Source organism: Micropterus salmoides, unplaced genomic scaffold (assembly GCF_014851395.1).
Source record: "Micropterus salmoides isolate LMB-PRFRI ecotype aquatic unplaced genomic scaffold, ASM1485139v1 Ms_hic_scaffold_17, whole genome shotgun sequence".
NCBI classification, from domain to species: Eukaryota; Metazoa; Chordata; class Actinopteri; order Centrarchiformes; family Centrarchidae; genus Micropterus; species Micropterus salmoides.
In genome coordinates this window covers 1968936-1988767 of record NW_024040817.1, presented here as the reverse complement: position 1 = coordinate 1988767, position 19832 = coordinate 1968936, and the positions used below count along the sequence as shown (strand labels likewise).

Genomic DNA, 19832 nt, shown 5'->3' with positions numbered 1-19832 from the left:
GTTTTTGGTGCTCCATAAATAAAGATTATTACTATTGTTAGAGAGGCAATTAAGCAGCTAGTTCACAAGGATTTCAGTCAGTAAACCGGGTGGTGTATCGGTCAGGACACAGGAATGAAGACGAGGAGATGTGATTTCTTCTTTTAACTGTACTGAGCTCCTGCAGTGCTCATCAGAATATTCCAATATCCATCATTCTCATTATAGTCTGATAAAAAACAAATAAGTCACCATTAGGTACTGTCATTTAAAGGATATTACTCTTTGGAAAGATATAAGGAGCTTCATGTATCTAGGGTGGTGATGGCACAATGGATGAGACACATGCCTTTGGTGTGAGAGACCCGGGTTCAATTCCCCACTTTGACACATCCACCATTGTGTCCCTGAGCAAGACACTTAACCCCTAGATGCTCCAGACCCCTAGTTGCGTGCGACCTCTGACATGTATAGCAATTGTAAGTCGCTTTGGATAAAAGCGTCAGCTAAATGAATAAATGTAAATGTAAATCTAACTAACCAGTTTGAGACTATATTAAAAGGGGTTCACATATGGAGCAAGTAATGGCGACACCCTCTGACCAGCCAAGGCTACTACACAAAAGCGTCCCCACATGGTCTCATGATATTAACTCTTCCTAACTCAATGTTATAAACTAACAACACAGTAGCTACACACTTTCTCTAACCACAGAAGAAGACTCTTAAAGCGTACCACTTGATCTTACTGTCACCATAATGGTAAGAGGTAAACTGGGAGTCTGCTGATTAATGATGAGTCCAGATGCATTTTGACCATGCAACTATCAAAGTCCAGCTCGTGACCTGGCGGGCCCCCCCCGTCACAGGTCCCAGTGCGGGTGCATTGCCTGCACTCTCTATACCTACACCTCTGGGTAAGTGTTTTAGTTGCATAATGTTGACCAAATCTACAAAAACTACAACGCAACACAACTGTAGAAATAAATATGGTAAACCTTCTAAATTGTTGTCACTGACTGTGATCTAGTGTTATGAAGAACTGTTTAATATCAACATTATCTTAAGCGCAGTCAGTTGAGAAACTACCTACACGCTCTCGTTCTGCATGCAAGAAAATAAAGAACAGAGAGTGGACAGACTGGTCAACCTCTACAAAGGTGTGGACACTTTCTGGATGGAGTTACGTAAATATTAAACACTGTAGAATCAAAACTAAATTTTATTATTTCTATCATACTGCATGTGTACTTTATATTCCTTTGTGCTGCTATATCGACTGAAATATCCCCTACGGAGGATTAATAAAGTTATATCTTATCTTAAATATTACTGTTAATATCAAAAGAACTGAATGTGTGTATTCAAATTAGAGGCTCAGCTAGAAATTATATTTGTACATAAGTGGTATAATATTGATACTGATAATATTTGTTTGTCCTCAAGCCTGTATAAGATTTAACTGTAGCCTTAAAACTGTGACGTACATTATCTTCTCTCACAGGCTGCTTCAAATACATCCTGTAACCTTAGACAAACTAACAAAATGGACCAAATGTTCTCATAATGCAGCAAAACAATAAAAAATGAAAGACAAATGCGTACTGTGGTGACGGCTCTGGCCATCAATTAGAAAACAAAAAATCAAGTAATAAAATGCTCGCAGTTCACAAACAGCTGGTATTTTTTAGGAAAAACATATTTCCTGCTTGTGATGCTGTCAAATCTAAAAGTGTTTTACAGTTGTGGTTTGACTTACGTGTATTAATGAAGACCTTTTACCATCTTTAATTGATGTAACAGTATTAGTAAATGATGCCAACATATATTTTCTTTTTCTTTTATATTTTTACATACTTCTTTATATACCGGATGTCTATGAAGATTCTCAGTCATCCAGGTCATAGTTATCCAACTAAGGTTAAAATCAAGGGCAACTGGACTTGGTTGAAGATACTGGAAGATGGATGGTTTGAAAGAGGTGTCAAGGAAGCCGTCTACACCCGGGTTGAGAAGCCGTCATTGAACAGGGGAGGGGGTCTACGCCACCACTTATCCCCCACTTACAATGCTGTCCTTTCATCACTTCCCAGGAAACTCAACAAACGTAACCTATTGGCCTCAGGTGAAGATGCCAACGATGGTCGTTCAGTCTTGGCCACAGGTAGTCTTAACGACTGTAACGACTGTCGTCACAGCAACCAGGAACACTAACGAACCAGCGGTATCGATGACCCGGGCCAACGACCCCACTGAGGTTAAATAGCTGAGTTTCCCTGCCAGTCAGTCAGAACTGAAGAAGTCCTTTGGATGAGGGACGAAACGTCTTCCAGTATCTTCAACCAAGTCCAGTTGCCCTTGATTTTAACCTTCGTTGGATTCTTTATATACCAACTTTCTATTATCATTTATATTCCTTTTGCCTTGATGTGCAATGTGTGCAACACAAGAATTCCCCTTCTGGGATCAATAAAGTATTTCTGATTGTGATTAATGTTTGTTGTCCCTGACAAAGAAGTACTTCCTGGTATTGGTACATGGTACCAAACCGTGGAGCATTTCTTTCCATCACAGATGTTCTAAACATGCAATCGGTGAAAAGAAAGGATTGTAAGGTCAAATGGAAATGGGTGGATGGATAAACACCAACATATAACACCAATAAATTCAGATTTTTTGAAAACGTGATATGTCAGGGTCAATGTTTAAAGCTGCTAATTTGATGAAACTGAAAGATAAAACTAAATAACTCATTTTCTATCAAGTCAATCATGTTTTCAGATATGATGTTTTCTATAAATAAGCACTATGTGAGTCTGACGTGTTCATACAATGATAATCACTAAACAATTTAACCCATGGCTTTAACTCGACACCAATGCAAGATTACATCTGTGTAGCTGTTGAGGTGAAAATTATTTAGTTTGTTTTAAATTTGTACCATTTTCTCCCAAATCCCTGTACGTAATCTACATCTGAAGAACTGAATTTGAAATGATTTGCTCCACCACACTCTGAACTTGAATCATGGTTTGTTTTAAGAAGTCAAAAGCTGCTGATTTGGGCTCTTCGTAGCTCAGTTTAAAGAATCTGCAGTCTACTGCTCCACCACATGAGGGCACCAACATGTTCATATCAATCCTCCTCTGTACTGCTCTCTTTACTAAAAGCTGAACACTGTGAAATATTGTTTTCCCCTTGATTTGGGAATAATAAAGAAAAATGTTTTCACTTTCTGAAACTCTTCTTCTGTGGAGTACATATCAAGACAAACTGAATATGAAGTTTCAGTCCACAATACAATTTTCTGAGCACAAGAACTGCATATATAATCTTACATCAATAATTTCAATGCGTTTTGTGGCTTTTCCCAATAACAATATAGTGCTCGTTCTGTTCTACACGGTCTGGCGGATAGCAGTGAATGTAAAGCCCGAGGACAGGCCCGGGTCCACAGCATAACAATCTGCATGGAACATGGACAACAACACAGGATCCAATCAATGAGAAACAGATCTATTCAGAGTTTCATGGTGACCTTGGAGGCCAACATGTATGTATTTTATCAACTGTCATAGGTTTAGGATTGGCATTTTAACTTTATTAAACTTTACAACTTGGATGAAAAATGGTTTCAGTCTAGAAAATGACTGACATTTCCTGTTTAGGGCAAACTGTTAATCTGCTGTGTGTGTGTGTGAGTGTGAGAGAGAGAGAGAGTGGGTTAGCAATGTTGGCCATGGTGTGAAAAAATGTGGGTTGCTCATTTAAAACATGTGTATTGTTGTTGTATCTCTAACATCATTTTTAAAATGATTATTTGAAGTTACAAAAACCACCAAACCGGATCCAGAAGAGTCAAATGAATAAAAAGTGAGTGTGTGTTTCTTTGCTGCTACTTCCTCATTTTTCTCTACTGAAACCAGACAGAAGCCGGGTTATGCAAGACGGACAGTAGCATCGGTACAGTAGTATATCTACTACAGTTAGTCCTGCAGAGTATACTTGTACACATTGAAGGTTTACAGCAGCATAGTAACCAATCAACACAGAGCAGTTACAGGAAGTGAAGTGCAGCTACTGTTCAACTGTCTCAGTCCTCTCAAGATGTCCTCAGATATTTATGCCAAACCAGATTTCTCAAAGAAGGTGAGATACAACAGAAAGGTGCAGGAGGACAATGTAGAGTGGGAAGAAAGAACGGTGGCTATCTACGAGAGTACAGACGATATCAGAGATGATCACACTGATCTTCAGTCACACGACGGAGGTAAGTGAGAAATTATGACAAATCTATGATGTAAAAAAATAATGTTTATCTTGTTTGTGTGATCGTCTGTTTGAATCATGTTGGACTAATGTGTGACCTCTGAGTTTACTCTCAGTTTGTAACACGTTGATTTCCAATCCCACAGAACTGCAGCCCATTAGCGTCTATGTTTGTTTCTATTTATGTACGTCTCTCAGCTCTGTATTAATAACAGGAAGAAGTTATTAATACTAATACTACTAATGTAAAGTCAGTTTAACAGCTTTTAGTTATGAGTCAGTTGTGCATTTTAATTGTCCTTTAAAACTCTACATCTCAGATCGGTTCATATTTGTTTTACATCACAATAATAATTGGTCAACATAACAGTCTTTATGTGATTTGTTAAAATGTTAATACTACATTTCACAGCTGTATACAGATGTTGAACAACCACAGATGAAGTCAGTGAAGCTGTTGACTAAAATGTTATGTGTGGGGAATGATAACATGACGCATGTTGTTTTCCTTTAATGAACCCGCTCTCTGTGTGCTTTGCCACTTTAGGACCGCACACTGAGAATCATCCTCCAGCCGTCCAAAGCAGGCCTTTCAGAGCTGCTGCATTTTGTCTTGGAGTGCTGTGCTTTCTGACCATAACTGGAATCATCCTCCTATACATACGTTGTAAGATAAAATACACCCCACAACTACTGACAACCAAATACTGAACCTGTTCACAATGCAGAAAAACTGCTGCAACTGGTCTATGAAGCACATTTATTAAATGTTTTCCACCAAAGTTTGCTCAGTTACACTAAAATGTACTTTCCAGTTCTCCACAACCAGATCTAAGGCTGCGTTCAGACTGCAGGCCAAAAAAAAAACAGAAATGAGCATTAAAGGGATGCTTTGCAATTCTTATCCAATGCAGTTTTTGTTAAATTCAGTGAATATTTCCTCATGTCTGTCTGTTTTCATGTTTGTGATGATCCCAGCTGGTTAGCTTTGTTAGCTTTGCCTCAGCGGTCAGTTGTGTGCGGTAGAGGAGGAATAGACGGAGCGTGAGCGTGAACGGGTGTCTCGGTGAATAGAGAGAAACGGGTCAGCAATAAGGCTTGTTCAGCAGTAAATGTACAGTAGAAGTTCCAGAGGCCGGTGAATAAAGACTGCAGCTTCTCCGGACTAAAGAGGATCTTACGTGTGCTGCTGCCAACTGTTGAATTAAGAGTGAAGGAGGTTAGCCCCAAAGTTAGCTTTGACTTCGTGCCACTAAAACATGCCCTCTTATTGAAGCTAACTTGCTCTCGGACAGCAGACGTTGTGGATTCTGCTATATTTCAGCAGAGTAGGACTGGTTACCATGGCAATGCGTGTCCAGGAGTTTGTTTGGCCGTTGGACTCAAATATCTACAAACTCTCTGCAGAATCACCTTTAAGGCCTGCAGTCTGAACGTAGCCTAATAAAACAAGCTGGAGGAAGATGAGACTGTCTTGTTCAAATGGTGAAGAGCACCAGCTTCAGACTTTAAAGGATAGGTTCTGTTTTGTTTGTTCATCTTCAAATAAAACTGACCTGCCATATGCACGCTGAAAGAGTTATCTGTTTAAAAGTACATTCTAACTTTCAGCTGAAGCTATTATGAGAATTCAGAAGTCTGAGTTAGAAAAATCAAGAACATTTTTCTAAAAACACATGAACTTTGGAAGGAAAACCTTCAATTTGTGTAACTCAGACTAATGAAGCTTCATTCTAGCTTTGCCTGTACCTAAAACATTTGTTCACGTGACAAGACTGAAGATTTTATGTCCCATTTTGTTTACACTGCAGTCAAGGTAGGAGGGGAAAAACTTCAGAGCCATGAACAAAACAATCATTTTATTGATCAAATGGCATGTGAGTCTGGAGCTATTCTTTATGGCAGCTGAATATACCGCATTCAGGATGTACCCTTTCACGCCATTTAAGCACAGTTACTTGACTGTGTTGATCTGCATTTTGGTTCTTCATCACACTTGATACATGAGCGAGTCAGTTATCCAGTTGTTACAACATCTCCACATACACGGCAGGTTAAAGGAACTAAATAACTAAATTATGGTTTGAATTAGAGTGATTTTAATTATGCAGAGAAAGTAACTAAACTGTCTTTAGTTTATAGTGAATGAGTTGGTGTTGTTGAGGTGTTTCTTATGTTGTTTCTCAACAGTCACTTTGGAAAAAGACCAGCTGCAGACCAGATACGACAAACTGTACAAGAACTACAGCGAGCTGCAGGGAAATTTTAGGTGAGAAAGGTTTAAAAACAAATAAGCAAATACTGTAATACATAGGATCGAACTTCACACTGGTTATCAAGCATAAATGTTTTCATATGGTCTTACTCTTTTATCTATTACGGTTTTCTAAAGATGAACATCAGTCAGTTACAGAGCAGTTACAAGAAACTGAGTAAAAATCAGGATGAAGTAAAGCGGCTGAAGGAAAAAATTAAAGGTGTTTAACGATGAACACCAACATCACACCATTACTTTTAATTATAGTTCTTTTATCTTTTATTTCTGTTACAAATCAGATACAAGTGTATTTATAGAGTAAACAACAAGTGGCAGGAAAGATATTTACTAAATAATGAAACTACAAGTTTTATCAGTTTGACAGTGAATGAGATGAAATCCATCTTTTAACACTCATTTGAAATATTTTGAAATTGTCTGACTCTTTTATCTCTTGTTGTTTTTTCTCATGACACAGCAGTCAACATCATTCAGTTACAGAGCAGTTACGAGACACTGAGGAAAAATCACAGCCAGTTACAGGATGAAGTAAAGCAGCTGAAGGACAAACTTGATGGTGAGAAAGTTTAAAAACTAATAGTGAACACCAGCATCACACCAGTTCACTTGATATAAATTATAATTCTTTTATCCTGTTGAACTATTTGCTATGTGTTTATTACTGTTAAAACCTGAGTGTATTTATAGAGCAAACAACAAGTGGCAGGAAAGAAAGATATTTAAGAAGAAAGTCAAACAACAAGTTTTATCAATTTAACAATGAATGACATGAAATCCATCTTTTAACACTCATTTGACATGAAGAGAAGTGGTGTCCTGAAGGATGGAAGAGATTCAGATTCAGCTGTTACCGTAAATTCAATGAGGAGAAAACTTGGTATGAGAGCAGAAGAGACTGTCAAGAGAAAGGAGCAGATCTGGTGATCATAAACAACGAAGAGGAACAGGTGAGTGTGTTTGTTACTGAGTGTGTGATCTTAGATGTAGCTGCCAGTGATCTGTTACTTCTGTTTTTGACCTGCAGCCAGTCGGCTTCCTATGACGATGCATTAGGGCCATTGTAGGTGGAAATAAAAAACATTACGGAGCGAAGACAAAAAAACCTTGAATATTCTCTGAGACTAAGGTTATAAATTTGAAAGAGAAAACTTGAAAAACAATGTTTCATTAGAGTTTTGCATTATAAGCATCTAAAAACTGAGGAGCAAACTGGCTCTGTTTGGGTCTGTGAGCTTTATCGGAGGTGCTGAAGTTCACATTTGTGGTGAGATTTCTGCCTGAAAGTGTTTTCAGGTAGTTTTAGTTTCCACCTCCTTGTCTCATCCTAACATACAGTCCCAAACGTGCTTCTGTGTCTGTCAGACGGTCTGAAGGGGAAACTACCACAGCAGCAGAGCAATAACGCAGGCTAATCCCCCACACAGAAAAGGAAACATCCACCTGTCATCTTGCACTCAGTTTTCCTCGTTGTGATTCACTGTAAACATGTTGTAGAAGGAATGTAGAAGCAGATCTGTGTGAAAACTGTGTTACAAAACATCCACCAATATATTCTATATAGACACCTAAAGTTAAGTGAAATAAAAGTGACAATCCACCAAAATGCTGAAAGGTCAGAAGATGATAAGAGACACCAAATATCTGGGGATTTCCACAGATCCAGGAGCAGCAGGAAAGAGAGCCAAGAGGTGATGTAATGCTTAGAAACAGAGCTATAAAAGGAGGTCCAAAACAAGGTGAAAATCACTTGTTACATGGCTTCATGTCAACTCGGGTCTCTGTTCTGGTAACAGAATGGGACTCTACTTTGCATCCATCTCTGAACCTCTCCGCTGAAACTTTTCTTTTCTAACTGCTGTCTATTTTTGTTGAAAATAAACATGTTGGTAAAAGTTCAAGCTTTTTTATCTGGCCTAAGTCTTGATTTTTTTACACGGCACTGTCTTCAGTGAATTTAAAAACATACGTTGCTTTTTGTAGGATCAATAGATTTGAAAAGTACTTTTTACTTTTGATACTCATGAACTTTTAAATCCAGGTACTTTTTCACTTTTACTTTAGTATTTTACTGGATGACTTTTATTTGAGTAACATTTTATGTGGTATCTGTACTTTTACTTAAGTAGGAACATTTAGTACTTTTCCCACCACTGAACAATGGTTATTCTACAAGAGGAGCTGAATTCCATCAGTCCTCTGAGTGTTTCTGATTTATGCACCACTGATGAACTGAAAAGTTGCCACAGATTTTCTTTTTCCTTCAGACTTTTCAGACATCACACATGTACCACAATAGAATTACTGAATTATGAACAGAGAAATGATTATTGTCTCTTGTCAACTACTAGAAATGTGTCACTGAGCTGAACAAGGATGGAGACTCCTGGATTGGTCTACAGGCCACAGAATGGACAGGATGGGAATGGAAATGGGTGGACGACTCGCCGCTGACACTAAAGTGAGACGTTTTTAAAGTTTTTAGTTTCCATCACAATTCATTTCTTCCTAAAATAAGTTTGTTTTTAAAATTAGATGAAAACAAATGAAAAAATATTAATTCACATTATATTAATTTACAAAGCTGAATTATGTGTTAAACACGTTATTAAAAATGTAATTGTCATTTATTACTCACAATAAAAATGATAAAAAATCCAACAGCTTCCTTCAAATTGAAAATAATCAGGAGTGACAACATTTTATTTCTCCAACAGGTTCTGGGCAACAGGACACCAGCCCAGAAACAATTACGCTGCAGCATGCTGCGATAAACAAGGAAAATGGACAGAGAGCGGATATTATGATCAGAAGAAGAACTGGATCTGTGAGAAAGAGCTTTCCTGTTTATCTTGAGGACAGAGGGGTGTGTAGTGTTGGGATCAACTTTGTCAAATCAGACCAACTCACATTTTACATTTCTTCAGTTGTTCATTCTGTGTTGCATCCTGAACAACCTGGATTACATAGATATTGTTCCTCTGCCCTACACAGTGAACAGTCTGGTTGGAAGTCATCCACACAACTACATGTGCACTTACCCTCTCTGCAGAGAGGGATATTACAACAGCCTGTTTTCAAAAAGCCTAAGATGTCACATACATGACAACAAGGGGAAAGACGGCTCCTTTCTGTTTCAGTGTTATTTAAGCCATTATCATAAAGGACAAACCTCATAGGCTTCTTCCACAGACCACTTACTGATGTAGTTACACTTGGGAGGAGGAAAGATTATGAATGTGTTTTGGAGAGAAGAATACACCTGATTTTGAATAAGATTTAATCCATCTTTAATGCTTGGTTGCATTTACACTTGGGCTGTTTTCTAATCAAAAGCTATCAAATCCACACAAGATGCATGAACTGATAATAAGTCACCTCCCTGTATGTGTGTCAGTAAGGATGATATTCAATCATCTCTTTTGTTTTCTTCATAAACTTACAAGAGAACAGTTATGTGTTTAACATCTTAGGTTTATTATCATCATTGAACCATTAATACTTGTCACGTCATTTCATCTACTAGACAGAACAAAAATAACTGGTCAACACATCACATTTCCTGTGTCAGAGATGCATGTGTGAATAAACTATATGGAGAACATGAATGCAGCTTTGCACAAATGTGTGAATGTGAGCACAAACCTGCTGTTGAGTGAAAACCATGTACTTCCTCAGTGTCACTGACAAAAAACATCTTTATGTTTCAGCTTTAAATATAGTTTTATGTAGTTTATGCCTCAATTAAAGTCAAGTCTTCAATAATACATATGTTGTGGTGTCCATCTGTGTCAGTGGTGAGTCCTGCTGTTACTTCCTCTTTTGAAAGCTGCCCAACCCAAAGACAAACAAGCAGACAGTGAAGCTGTTCACTAAGTTTTCAGTGTTTCAAAATGTCTGCAAGGATTCTCGCTGCACCAGATTCAAGCTTGAATGTGAGATATACCGGAAGAGTTCAAGACAACAGAGGAGCGGGAGAGGAGAATCAGCTGGAGATCTCAGAGGATGAAAAGCATCACGCTGATCCTGGGTCACAAAAAGCAAGTAAGTCTGAAATGATGTTGTAAGAAGGATGTTAATGTACATTTTTGTGTGGCTCTATAAAAATGTATAATTCATTAATCAGATACCATTAACTATGGGTCATTATCAGGTGTCTTGTTTTTGTAATCTGGTGCCACAAGAGTCAATTTTCTTACTGACAGAATGACAACGAGTAACTAGAGAATCCAGTTTCTGAAGAAACTGCAGAGTGAATGTGGGCTGTTGAAAGCTGACGCTAAACTGATTGCTGGCTTGAATAATACCAATAATGTTTGAAAGATGTTGAAATTCTGACGCTATTCTGCGACGGCCGAGCGATAGCTGGCGTTGCTGAGCCTGTTTCTCTGATAACTTGAGATCCAGACGTCCCGTGACTAAAATCCTCAATCTGTTAGTGAAACAGACTGTGCAAGTCTGGACAATGACAGCAAAACTAGCCTGTGTGCATGAACATCCCCACAAAGATATCAAAACGAATTTATTTGCGTGTCAACAGTGAAAATTGTTGGCATGACGCGAGTTAAAGAGAAGATTAAGTTTAAATGAAGTCTGTAGCTGAAAGTATGCAGAAATAGTGACATTTCAAAGTGGAGTAGTTATGAGGAGGATTTGAACCTTCTCTTCATCCACTTCAATACAAAAAAACATCCTGGAAAACCTTGAATATTTTGGAATGTATGCAAGGTATCAACGAGTGAAAGGCAATAATGTCGTCATTGAGTTGAAAAATTTGATGTTTAAATGGAGTTTTTACATCAAACTGTGGGAGGAGATACAAGTTTTTGTTTGTAGAAGAACACAGGCTGTGAATGCTGACTCAGCCTGTCAGGCCGTAACCAGGGTTTAGAAATTAGTGAGGTCCAGACTTTGTTTCTTTTAATAGAGCTTATTTACAGAAATTCATACAAGTTACACAAACTAATGATCTATAATGAAAAACACAGGCCTACAAAGGGACCTGTTGGCAAAAAATACTTTTATTAAAGATGAATTTGTTCTTTTCCTCTGTGTGTGTGTGTGTGTGTGTGTTAGCGCGCAGTGAATGCTCAAACCAGGAAGTGGGCAAAGCACTGTGATTGGTTAAGAACACACTAACCACAGGCTGTTCATCAAGGTCTTTCTCTCCACAGCTTGGCTCACTAAAATTGTATAAAATAAGAGATACAGACAGACACTGTAGTGAACAACGGTGTGGATTTGTGCATTTTATATTGAATAAATTTGGAGCTACTCCAAATTCTTCTCTCCTCCCCAGAGAAGAAGGGGAGGGGTCAAAGTTGCTTTCTCTAAGTGCTATCCCGACCAAAACTGGCACCTTTTTGATTCCGAAGCTGATAACGCGGGGCCTGACTGTTAAACTGACAAAGGGACACGAACCAGCGAGTAGCATCTCCCTGAACAGCCTATCAAAACTGCCCCGCCCCACACACATGTTTCCGTGGCAACTGACCTTGCTTTTTGTTTTATTACCACATCAAAAGAAAACCCCTGTCTCGTCCAAGTGTGACATGATCCAGGTAGCCAAACTTTGGATGACTGGAGCCTCCAAAGACTCAAAGCATTTCATTAAGTTTAATTAAATCCTCTATTTGAGTAGTTATGTTAACTGTTGTTGCTATCTGTTCTTGATATTAGTGCTGAAAAGAAAGAAACTTTTGCAGTGTTTTTGTTTTCAGCAAGACACTCCTTCATCTAATGTGATCAATGCTTGTTCATAATACTTTCCTACAAAATTCCTTTAGAAATGATGATAAAGAAATGTTTTACTATACTCTTAATCGCCAGCTTGAATTTAAGGATGAATCAACAATATTTCCCGGGTTCCTAAGGAGAGACGATCTTGGATTAATCTAAGCTTTCCTCATGTAACCTGAGCTCCCCCAAGTGGACGAATTAAGTATTACATACCCTCGTTGGAAATGCCGTTAAATGTATAAATATCCTGACCAATAATGTCACAATTGTTTCCTGTTACCAAATGCTTAACTTAGAACGGTACAACCGTTTGACCTTTGAGGTTCGATTGTGGTAAATATTTGATTGTAATACGTGCAAATACTACTATTGTAGTTTGTTGTGCTTGTTTCTGTGTGTTTGTTATTGTATGGTCTTGGAGTTTTGTTGTGTTTGAGGTATTCATGTTCTGCAGAACAGGAACCTGCTGAAAATCAGTTCTATACTGAGTCAGGACCGATTGCTCTTAATCTTTTCCTGTTTAAATAAATAAATAAATAAATAAAAAAAATAGATTTTCTTTTCTTTTAGACATTAAGTTTACAGAGGCAGTCCCTCGGGAAACCACGCCCCAGGCAACAAAAGAGCGACATGCGACGTCGTTCAATCTCTTCTCTCTTCCACTCTTCTCTGCTCTCTCTCTCGGCTCTCTGGACGCTTCGGCACGCGTCCGGCGTGCCTCGCCAGGCAACGCCCTCAGAGTCGGCCAGCGAAACCGGCCTTTTGTTCGCTTCAAGCTACACACGTGAAGTGCCGCGACATCGATCTGCCTTCAGTTTGTTTTATTTTCTTTATTTCTTTTGTTTTGTTAAAGTTATCAGTTTGTTAAGTTACACTGGACTACTTCAGGAACGACCATGTTCCATTTTAAGCCTTTTTTGTCGAGCCAACTTCACCGAGGTCAGACCAAGCCACGTGGTCTCGCCAGTGACAATGAAGGAAACATGCAAACAGCCGAACTGCCAGACAGAGGAGGCGTTTTCAATCAGACACGGAAAACCCCGGAGAATCCCTAGCAAAAAGCCAGGATCGGCAGCTAGCGTGGGACCCGTGCAACAGGCCTAAAGCAGGCTGTCGACAAACAGTAAGACTTAACACACATTCTGTGGTCAGAGATTTCCTTTTAACTCCTAAACTCATAGCGTTAGTTTACTTTCATTAGCTCTTCTATGCCGTATGAGTCAAATGCTTCCCACAATCGAACCTCCAGGCTCATTGTTCAGCAAATGTTTATGTTCCCTGTATCCAACCATCTTTTTATCATCTTAGTTAGAGAATAAATTCACTGAAATATAATCAAGAACTGTGTGTGTTGCCTATTTATAGTTCCTGCCAAGAGAATTGACCCTTTAGATATGAGACTAACTGACTGATTTAAGATAATTGAGCGATTATTAACTAACTGATCACTAGTAATAATTGTATAATTATTCAAAACTACCTAGAGGTCCGGAGACTCTAGGATTATAACAACTCCGGTGGTGCCCTTAACGAGGAAATTCTGATTTTATGATTTTTAATTCATAATTGGGTATCAATTCTCATAAATTTATTAAAATGCATAACTAATAAATTTAGGTCTACTACAATATGATTTGTTAAAATGTTAATACTACATTTCACAGCTGTATACAGATGTCGACCAACCACAGATGAAGGCAGTGAAGCTGTTGACTAAAATGTTATGTGTGGGGAATGATAACATGACGCATGTTGTTTTCCTTTAATGAACCCGCTCTCTGTGTGCTTTGCCACTTTAGGACCGCACACTGAGAATCATCCTCCAGCCGTCCAAAGCAGGCCTTTCAGAGCTGCTGCATTTTGTCTTGGAGTGCTGTGCTTTCTGACCATAACTGGAATCATCCTCCTATACATACGTTGTAAGATAAAATACACCCCACAACTACTGACAACCAAATACTGAACCTGTTCACAATGCAGAAAAACTGCTGCAACTGGTCTATGAAGCACATTTATTAAATGTTTTCCACCAAAGTTTGCTCAGTTACACTAAAATGTACTTTCCAGTTCTCCACAACCAGATCTAAGGCTGCGTTCAGACTGCAGGCCAAAAAACACAGAATTAAGCATTAAAGGGATGCTTTGAAATTCTTATCCAATGCAGTTTTTGTTAAATTCAGTGAATATTTCCTCATGTCTGTCTGTTTTCATGTTTGTGATGATCCCAGCTGGTTAGCTTTGTTAGCTTTGCCTCAGCGGTCAGTCTGTGTGCGGTAGAGGAGGAATAGACGGAGCGTGAGCGTGAACGGGTGTCTCGGTGAATAGAGAGAAACGGGTCAGCAATAAGGCTTGTTCAGCAGTAAATGTACAGTAGAAGTTCCAGAGGCCGGTGAATAAAGACTGCAGCTTCTCCGGACTAAAGAGGATCTTACGTGTGCTGCTGCCAACTGTTGAATTAAGAGTGAAGGAGGTTATATAAAGTCCCAAATATGTTTAATCTTAATAAGAGTCACATGTAGTGTCACTCTCTCTGGACTATCATCATTGCTTGCAGTGTAGCTCACGTTGTTTAGTTCCAGCGGACGCTAAACTAAACAAAACAACCAGCTGCAACAGGAAGAGGACAGTATACACTGCTCAAAAAAATAAAGGGAACACTTAAACAACACAATGTAACTCCAAGTCAGTCACACTCCTGTGAAATCAAACTGTCCACTTAGGAAGCAACACTGATTGACAATCAATTTCACATGCTGTTGTGCAAATGGAGGTGGAAATTATAGGCAATTAGCAAGACACCCCCAATAAAGGAGTGGTTCTGCAGGTGGTGACCACAGACCACTTCTCAGTTCCTTTGCTTCCTGGCTGATGTTTTGGTCACTTTTGAATGCTGGCGGTGCTTTCACTCTAGTGGTAGCATGAGACGGAGTCTACAACCCACACAAGTGGCTCAGGTAGTGCAGCTCATCCAGGATGGCACATCGATGCGAGCTGTGGCAAGAAGGTTTGCTGTGTCTGTCAGCTTAGCGTCCAGAGCACGGAGACGCTACCAGAAGAAAGGCCAGTACATCAGGAGACGTGGAGGAGGCCGTAGGAGGGCAACAACCCAGCAGCAGGACCGCTACCTCCGCCTTTGTGCAAGGAGGAGCAGGAGGAGCACTGCCAGAGCCCTGCAAAATGACCTCCAGCAGGCCACAAATGTGCATGTGTCTGCTCAAACGGTCAGAAACAGACTCCATGAGGGGGGTATGAGGGCCTGACGTCCACAGGTGGGGGTTGTGCTTACAGCCCAACACCGTGCAGGACATTTGGCATTTGCCAGAGAACACCAAGATTGGCAAATTCGCCACTGGCGCCCTGTGCTCTTCACAGATGACAGCAGGTTCACACTGAGCACATGTGACAGACGTGACCGAGTCTGGAGACGCCGTGGAGAACGTTCTGCTGCCTGCAACATCCTCCAGCATGACCGGTTTGGCGGTGGGTCAGTCTGGAGAGGCATATCTTTGGGGGGTCACACAGACCTCCATGTGCTAGCCAATGGTACCTTGACAGCTGTTAGATACACGGATGAGATCCTCAGACCCCTTGTGAGACCATATGCTGGTGCGGTTGGCCCTGGGTTCCTCCTGATGCAAGACAATGCTAGACCTCATGTAGCTGGAGTGTGTCAGCAGTTCCTGCAAGAGGAAGGCACTGATGTTATGGACTGGCCTGAACGGGCCCCAGACCTGAATCCAATGGAGCACATCTGGGACATCATGTCTCGCTCCGTCCACCAACGCCAAGTTGCACCACAGACTGTCCAGGAGTTGGTGGATGCTTTAGTCCAGGTCTGGGAGGAGATCCCTCAGGAGACCATCCGCCACCTCATCAGGAGCATGCCCAGGCGTTGTAGGGAGGTCATACAGGCACATGGAGGCCACACACACTACTGAGCCTCATTTTGACTTGTTTTAAGGACATTACATCAAAGTTGGATAGGCCTGTAGTGTGGTTTTCCACTTTGATTTTGAGTGCGAGTCCAAATCTAGACCTCCATGGGTTGATAAATTTGATTTCCATTGATAATTTTTGTGATTTTGTTGTCAGCACATTCAACTATGTAAAGAAAGGAGTATTTAATGAGATTATTTCTTTCATCCAGATCTAGGATGTGTTATTTTAGTGTTCACTTTATTTTTTTGAGCAGTGTATATTATCTTCTCTCACAGGTTGCTCCAAATATATCCTACTGTAACACTGTAGTCTGCGGTATATTCACAGTGACAAACTCACAAAAGGGTCCATAAGTTCTCACAATGCAGCAAAACCACAAAAAATGAACAAATGTGTACTGAGGTGACATCTTTGGCTATCACTTAGAAAACAAAAAATGAAGTACAGTATATAAAATACTCAGTTCACAAACAGCTAGTATATTTTTAGGAAAAACATATTTCCTGCTTGTGATGATGTCTAATCTAACAGTGTTTTACATTGTATTAATGTAGACCTTTTAGCATCTTTCATTGGTGTAACAGTATTACTAAATGATGAATAACTGCCAAAATAGTGTACTGTTAGCATGTAAAGTTAGTTTGCTCTCAGCTCAAGTAATAATGTTTTGCGGGAGGCAATGCAATAAAAACAGTTCATTATGTAAGGTCTTTATACACCACTCCATCTCAATTGTGTTTTCAGGTAATGTTAAATATTTTTATTTTAAATTAGCCCTGGGTGAGGCCGACAGTGTTCATACAATAATTATCACTAAACAATTCAACCCATAGTTTTAATTTGACATCAATGCAACATGTTGTGCGTGGTGTGTAGCTGTTGTGGTGAAAATTATTTGAGTATTTTTGTTTTAAATTTGTAACATTTTTTCTGAATCCCAGTACATAATCAAATAAAAAGATCTGAATTTGAAATGATTTGTTCCACCACATTCTGAACTTGAATTTTGGTTCATATTTAAGAAGTGAAAAGCCACAGAGGTTCAAGCTGCTGATCTTGGCTCTTTAAAGCTCAGTATTATGAACTTGTAATCTACTGCTCCACCACACGAGTGCACCAACATGTTCATATTAATCCTCCTCTGTGCTGCCCTCTTCACTGGAAGCTGAACATGCTGAAATATTGTTTTTAATTTGTAATTATAAAAGAATCTTTTTTCATGTTTTAAAACTCTTCTGTCTTCTGTAGAGTACATACGAAGACATAAAGAAACTAAATATGAAGAGGTGTTTTAGTCCATAACACCTTATTATGAGCACAAGAACTGCATACATCAATAATTCCATGTGCTTTGTGGCTTCTCCCTATACCATATAGTGCTTCTTCTGTTGGTTCTGGCAGGTACAAGTGAATGTAAAGCCTGAGGTCGGACGCGGGTCCACAGCATAATCTGCGAGGAACAAACAACATGACGGGATCCAATCAATGGCTCTCTGAGAAACAGATCTATTGAGAGTTTCCTGGAGATCATGGAGGCCAACATGTGCCATGTAACTGTGATGTAATGGATTTGAAAGGACCTTTAATGCACAGCCTTTCAATCAGAGGCGGTTGGTAGTTCCCCGTACCCACTTTAAGACCAAAGGAGACCGGCCTTTCCAAGCAGCTGCACCCAGGTTGTGGAATGCAATCCCCAGTTCGTTACGCACCTTAAACTGTGATGTTTCTTTAAAAAGCAGCTGAAGACTCTGTTATTCAAACAGGCGTTTGCTAAAATTTAAGCTTGGTTTTAAAGTTGTCTGTCATATGTCAATGTGTTTCTGGTGTTTAGCTAGAACTGTATTTTGTTATTTTATTGTGAAGAACCTTGTGATTTTATCTGTGAAAAGTGCTATATAAATAAATGTTACTTACTTACTTATATTTTAGTGTTTCCTTTGTCCCATTGGAAGATCCGGCCAGATGGTGGCACTAACAGAAATGTGAGGTCGTCACCAAAGTCATTTAGGTTTCAATCTGCCTCACAGTAGTGAAAGTGCTTAAACGGTGGTTAATCATGTATTGACAGACAGATGCTCTAAGACCTTATTCCAGAGCAGGATATGTATTCTAATCAATCGTTATAGGGTTACGATAGTCACTGTCAACTTAAAAATGAAACATTAGATCTTGTTTGGTGTTGGACCTCACAGTCTGGTAGAACAAAAATGGGCCTTGTGACATCCTACAGGCCTTGTGACATCCCCGGCCTGTTGAATTCCCCAAAGCCTGAATTTAAAGTTATTTCAAACAAAGGACTGTTAAACAGGCCCCGGTAATGCATCTGGCGAGCCCCCCCGTCAGGTATAAGTAGACCTGAGCACAGCCAGCACATTGTCTTTCCACAGCTGCGTCAGCAGTGACGGGAGATGCAACTTTCTCAGCGCTGAACTTTCTTTGTTCCTGAATACAGACTTCACTCGCTGGACGAGCAACTCTGTTTTCTGTTTTCTTTTTTCTACCACTATTATTTTTTCTTTGTTTTGGATCCCTAAGGAACCTGTTATACACGAGATAATGTTTCATGCCTGCAGAATAAGACGGATAAACTCCTGTACTTAACTGAGAGAAGCTCACTTTCGTGTTCTACCTTCTCAACCTACGTCGACTTCACTGATTCCTGTTGCTGCTGCCGAAGAATCAGCTGTGCCGTTGAAACTACCGGCATCAGAACCGAGAGAAACTCTGCTGGATTTCCTAAAAGGACTGACGCATCTACTCGCTACCAAACGACACCTCAGAGGCTTTAGTATGTCTGGGCAGCAGATAGTTCTATGACTTTGTTATTGTAACTTGTACAAGCTTCATGTGGTGAATTTCTGTTAAGAAACTCCAAGGGATATTTAAAGATCGCCGTGTCTTGTTTTATTGCTGTGTGTTTTCCGGTGGTGTGTTTAGAATAGTTAATAGTATTTACTTGCTAGAGTTATTGATCATTGATCTATGATTGAGTTGAATAAATCCTATTATAATTTTAAGAAGTCGTTGCCTGTATAAGGTTGTAGTAAGAGTTGGTGGCCACGGCCAGTGTACGGACTCACCCCGGACTTGGTTATTGGTCCCTGATTCCAGGGTGTGCCCCGTATTTATCAATTATAATTATAATTTTGAATATTAATAGTTTTATTAATATTTCTTGAATATCTTTGATATGCAGCTAATAACCAAACCTGACCATATGTTTAAGACGCCCACATTGGAAAATGATTTCCTGACATTTCCTGTTTTGGCCTGTTAATCTGCTCTTTGTGTGTTTGTGTGGGATGTAAACAAGGTGGCCATGCAACGAAGGTTAAAATGAAGGGCAACTGGACTTGGTTGAAGCTACAGTAGCTTCACCAAGTCCAGTTGCCCTTCATTTTAACCTTCGTTGGATAACTATGACCTGGATGACTGAGAATCTTCATAGACAAGGTGGCCATGGTATGAAAAAATGTGCTTAGATCTATTAACACAAGCATATTGTTGCTCTGAAGTCTATCCTTTTTTTTTATTATTTTCAGTTTTATACCCATGTATAAATATTGTTTTTCTAAATTGTTTCATACAGTAATCCAAAGATTTGACAACACAGTCCCCCAACTGAAGAAAA

At 39.5% G+C, this 19832-nt stretch overlaps 1 protein-coding gene across 4 annotated transcripts in view; it reads right to left on the bottom strand.

Annotated features, from left to right (window-relative positions):
• The window catches only part of LOC119906777 (collagen alpha-1(XIV) chain-like), a 516646-nt gene that overhangs the window by 277512 nt on the left and 219302 nt on the right, over nt 1-19832 (bottom strand). The window lies entirely within an intron of this gene.